Raw genomic sequence first — 6,000 nt, forward strand, 5'->3', positions numbered from 1 at the left:
GGAGCTAGATCTCGCTGGCGTGTGTGCAGGTAACAAGATCCTGAAAGTCTTTCTCCAGCTCAAAGGGTTGGAGATCAAATGAGAATGGATTCAAACAGACCATCCAGTTTTTGTTAAACCACGTAGGCTGCAATCCAGTACATGTCTAGTCAGAAGCAAGCTCCGTTCGGTTCAATGCGATTTACCCCAAGGTAAGTGTACATTGGATTGCAGTTCAAGGGATGAAAGCAATATATTCGAGTTCTTCCACTGGAAACCAGACGTGAGACACGCCGTCGTCTTTCAAGTGGCCTTTCACCATAAATCTAACCCTTTTCTCTCCCGCCTCACCTGTCCTAACCCGGGCAGCAAGATCGACCACCTCCTCCTCCCAGGAAAAGAAGGGGGAATTTGCAAAATATGCACACGCCATTGTGTTTTTTAAAAAGTCAACCACAAACCCACACGTGTGTGTGTGTGAGGTTCTTGCCGAAAAATTGATTACTACCTGCCCGGGATAGTAGTTGCCCCCTCTCAGTGAGCACTCACTTCAAAATCTTACAAGCCTGTGCGTGTGAAAGAGGTTTTTTTGGGGGGGAAGTTTCCCTTCGCAGAATCCCGAGAAACCGATCATCACTATTCCACTTTCATCGCGATTAACAGTACAGATATTTTTCCAAGGTGACCTTCGGCCTTTTGACCCCCGCCAGCTTTCAAGGGGACTTGCGGTCCTCTCATAAAGCATATTAGTGCTGTTATTCTTCACAAACAACATGAAAACAGGCACGTTCTTGAAAACTACGAGGTGAAACAAGACTGCAATGCTCCATAAAGTTAGGAAAATGCATTGCAACCGATGAAACGTGCCACTGATGAATATTTACTCGGGAGGAAGGGCCGCGGATCCCGAGGTCAGTCTGCAGATTTTTGCATCTTTAAAGCTACCTGATTAAAATAACAGAAGCAGCAGCAAAACTTCTTTTATAAAACTAAAGGAGCCTTATGGCCACCTCAGATACATACAGATTCACACTAATCAACTGAAATGGAAATGGCCTACCTTCAAGTCGATCCCGACTTATGGCGACCCTACGAATAGGGTTTTCATGGTAAGTGGTATCCAGAGGGGGTTTACCATTGCCTTCCTCTGAGGCTGAGAGGTGGTGCCTGACCCAAGGTCACCCAGTGAGCTTCATGGCTGGGTGGGGATTCGAACCCTGGTCTCCTGGGTCGTAGCTCAACACCTTAACCACTACACCACACTGGTGTAGACTTTAAACTTTAATAAAAGAATTGCCACAGCATCTTCCAGCAAAATCCTATGCATGTTTACTCAGAAATCACTGTGTTTAATGAAGCTTATGCTGCGGTAAGTGTGCCTAGGGTCGCAGGTTGTTTTTTCTTGCAACACACTAAACGAAGGCAGGTATATCCGGTGTGTATACATCATCTCAGTGCCTCAAGAACTAGCCTGGCTTCCCAGCCAAGTTCTCACGGAGGGGGCCCGAAGCTGTCTCGACGGGATGTCCAGGACTGACACTGCATGGTTTTCCATAAACAAAGCAAGACAAGTGATGAGCCTTATAATTTATTTTAAACCCCTTCACATAAATAGAAATCAGGGGGAACTGGGGAAGGTTTCTATTAAGCGAGCCCTTCCCTACAGGCTGACACGCTGGGGCAGTGTGTTGTAGTGGTTAGAATGTCGGACTAGGCCCTGGGAGACCATCGGGTTCAAATCCCCGCTCAGCCATGAAGCTGACTGGGGGGACCTCGGGCCAGCCACTGCCTCTGGGCCTAACCTACCTCACAGGGTTGTTGTGGGGATAAAATGTGAAGAGGCCATTTACGTCACCTGGAGCTCCTTGGAGGAAAGGTGGGAAAGAAGTAAATAGATGTGCAGCCCGGACGCATGTCCGCCGCCTCGCTGAGAAGTAGGCCCCTGCCAATGCATATTGCTCGGCTGAAATCGAACTCTTAAGGCTAGTGTTGGCCAGCGAGGCTTCCTCTGTTGAAAACGGGAAGGGTTGAACTTCTGAAGACACTGAACCCCAAAGCTGGCCATTAGTTTAAAGCGCACACGCGCTCCTTTAAGGATATGGAGGAATTTGAGGCCTGTGGCTTGGGAGAGAGGGAGAGAGGCTACCCCACCCCCGCAAAACAACAACAACAACAACAACCTTAACTGTCTGCCTGGAAAAGAGAAAACTAGGTGCTTCCATCTTGCGTCTTTTACTTGCAAAGTACTTCCCCCTTGCACCGAAACGGTCTCGCACACTCTCCTTAGAACAAATTGGGTACGAGCAGCCTCGGTAATCTTTTGGGAAAGGGCTGAGCGAGTTCATGTTTTCGAAGGAAAAGGGGGGGGGGAGATGGAACGCTTTTAAGCATCGAGCTCTCTCCGTGCACACATGGAGCAACGTTAATGAGTAACTCTCGTGGCGCTTGTTGGGGGAGGCAAACAGCGAGCAATCGCCCTGGATTATCCTGTCTATTGCTCACCTGGCGCCTCGGTTGATATCCCAGCGCTTTTTATGGCTTTGCAAGCTGGGGCAAGGCTGCAATAGCGGCGGCGCGACGTTCGGTAGGGACGCAGCGCCACCTATCGCCGGAAGGCTAGAATGAACAAGGCGAAATATGTTATTTCAGACCATCGGTTCATCTAGCTCAGTATTGACTACACTGGCTGGCAGTGGCTCCCCAGGGTTTCAGGCAGGGGGTCTCTCCCAGCCCTACCTGGAGATGCCATTGACACAAAGGTTTGTGGACCCAGAGCCCAACTAGTAAGATGCATTTAAGAAAGTAGGTATTTTGAACCACATCTTTTTTTTTTAAAAAATGGCACAATCAATGTGTTTGTCTTTAAAAATTCATACGACTTTTATGTTTCTTTTTTGTTGTTGTTGTAACAGATATAACAGCTCAGTCCCATTAGACATGCTTACTCATAAGACAGCCACACCTTGCTTGATGGGGCTTACTTCCAAGTTACTGGGAACGGGGCTGTGAGTTCAGTGAGCTAGGAATTTGTCACTGGTTTCAGTGGTGAGTTTGGGCTTTTGGATAGGAAAGTGGAGCTCAGGGGCTTATGAGATCTTACTTTGGGCTAGGGTGGCTGGATACAAGAGAGAGCAGGACTCCTGCAGCTTTAATAATAACTTTCCTCTTCTACAGAGCTATTAAAGGTGCAGATGTACTAGATCAGGGGTGGCCACTCCTTGGCTTTTCAGATGCTGCTGAACTACAGCTCCCATCAGTCTCAACCAACACAGCTCATGGTCAGGGATGATGGGAGCTGTAGTCCAGCAGCATCTGGAGAGCCATGGAGTAACCACCCCTGTACTAGATAGTTTGCATCTGGCCAACCTACTCTAGCCTCCCTTATTACTAAGCTACTTGGCTCACAGTAGTGTACTGACAAATTCAGAAGTGCAGGGTCCCTTCATGTTAGTCACAGTCACATAGTCCCCCCCTTTATTTGCTGTTGAGTTGAGAATGAAATTCTTGTTGATGCCTTCTCCCACAACATCCCTAGGAGCCAATAAGCATGAGAGAGGAGAGTGTTAGCTACTGAAAAGAGTCTTCTCAGTAGCTGACTCACCTTCTTTCACTCTAATTGGCTCCAATCAGCAGGAAAAGACAAGGAAGCATGTTTGAAGATTCTTCCTTTTATTCTGATTGGCTTGCAGGAAGCTGGAGATATAGGGACCCTGCTCCCAAAAAAGTAAAGGGTCTAAGACACCCCCCCAGAGACCCTAGACAACTACACCCATGGCTGAGCCTGAGGTGAATGGAGGACATGCAAGACAACTGCTACTAACAAAGTAGAAGGAAGGAAGGAAGAAAAACAACCAATGGACAGGAAGTTACATCACAGTAAAACACAGAGCTGTCCTGAATTTAGCTGGAGGTGTCATTTCCCTAGGACTGTACGAAAGCACGCACAGCCCTTCCCCTCTTGGTAGCATGCAAGCTTGCTTATTCCCAATAGAACTCCCTGCCCAAACACTTAACCTGATGCAAGTGAAGGCTGGTGCCCACTGGGACTGGTAGGGCGGAAGACAGGGAGCCCAACAGTAGGTGGAGCCAGAGAGCCAATGGCAGGCAGAGCCAACTAATTCTAGTTTTGTCCCCAGCCTCCTCCCTGCTGAGTTCTCCAAGGGCAGCATGGAGAGGAAGGAGGAAGAAAAGGACAGACAGTGCCACCCCCTGGGCTGGTTGTAAGTAAGGCAGGCAGGTGAGGGCTGGCTGAGGGCAGACTGAAGTTGGTGGGGCAGTGCCCCATTCGCCTTGACAGACCAGCGCTCACAGCTCACATGTCGTCCTCTCCCTTCTTCCTTTCTATCAAATCCATCATCAAATCCTCATCTTTTCCACAAACCCCCTCTTCAGTCCACAACTGAAATCAAATGTACTTATTCACACTTCCATTTTGTCCTTGTCCATGTTACCACTCTAAATGTTGTCTTCTCCAGTGCCCAAATACAGTCTGCAATTTCCTTGGGGTGTGGGTGTGGGGTGCGGGCTTCTTCTCAGCTTGTGCTGTAAAGCACACAATATAATTAAGGCTCCTCTGAAGGCTTCCCCATGCTTATTTGGGAGTTGGCTATATTGCTGTCAATGGCACTAGCCACTAAGAGCATGTACAGATCTGAGAAACTTGCATCCTATTCAATAGCTACCTCTTTTTCAGTGTCCATGCTTACACAGATGTTCCTCTATGCTCAGAGAGACTTACTCCCAGGTAAATGTGTTTAGGGTTGCAGCCTTGTGCTTTAAATCATCACAGAGAAGATAAAAGAACCCCTCCCCCATATTTATGATGATAGGTGGGTGCTATCATTATTATTATTTGCTTTTTTAAGAGTCTTCAGCCAATACCACCTAGGCTACTGGGAATGTGGGATTATTATGATTATTATTGTTACATTTATGAATTACTTCTTATGAGGCATCTTGATGTGATTTATAATATAATGGCATATATTGTTGCATAGATAAAACCAGTTGAAACAATTGCAAAAACTAATATATATATTTTTAAAAAACAACTATAAATATATATTTTTAAACCAGTTTAGAACAACAGCCCAGACACAAAATCAATTCAAATCCAAGACAGATCCCAACTGGAATAAAGATTTTAGAAGGCTTGTTGAAAAAGGAACTTTTTAGCGGGCGCCAAAAAGACAATAGAGAAGGCACCTGTCATAGTCATAGGAAGCTGTCTTATACTGAGTCAGATCACTGGTTCATCTAATTTATTGTCTACATTGACAGGCAGCAGCTGTCCAGGCTTTCAGGCAGAGGGACATTTCCCAGCCCCACCTCAGTATTGAACCTGGGACCTTCTGCATGCAAAACAGATGCTCTGCCACTGAGCCACACCCCTTGCCGGCTTTCAGCACCTTGCTCAGCATTCAAGATTCAGTCTAGCTTCCCACTTTTGTGGGTTTCAAGATCTATTGTGCTAGGAGGCTCCTTTTAGTCTCTTTTCATTATACAGTCTCCAGTTGATGCAAGCTGTTTGGTGATCGCCAAAGGGCTGGTGCAGTGGATAATAAAAAGTTTAAATGCAACCAACATTTAAAAACAAACAAGCAAAACTTGGGTCCATCTTAATGTGAAGAGGGAGGGAGGGAGAGAGAAGCAAAGAGCTAGGGGGTTGTGTCCAACTAAGTTCTCCTTAGAGTGGACCCAGTTCCAGTGGGTTTACCCTGAGTAGGACTAACATTGGATACAAGCCTAGAGCACTAGTTGGTTCAAGAAATGAGTGGGATCTGCAACAAAACGTTGAGCATGCCAGCCACCCAGTCATGCCCTTTCCGGGATATTCCAATACCCCTTCCCCAGTTTTCTGCCTCCTCTACAACAAAACAGTCCCTTCTCCCCATTCACCACCACCACCACTCTTGGCAGGATGCTGCTTTACAGCTTCCTTCTTCAATGTGCGTCCCCTCTGTCTGCCCTCCCTCCTTAGGTATCTTCAGAGGATTGTCTTCATCCTATCCTGGATACAGC

Source organism: Rhineura floridana, chromosome 19 (genome assembly GCF_030035675.1).
Source record: "Rhineura floridana isolate rRhiFlo1 chromosome 19, rRhiFlo1.hap2, whole genome shotgun sequence".
Classification (NCBI taxonomy): domain Eukaryota; kingdom Metazoa; phylum Chordata; class Lepidosauria; order Squamata; family Rhineuridae; genus Rhineura; species Rhineura floridana.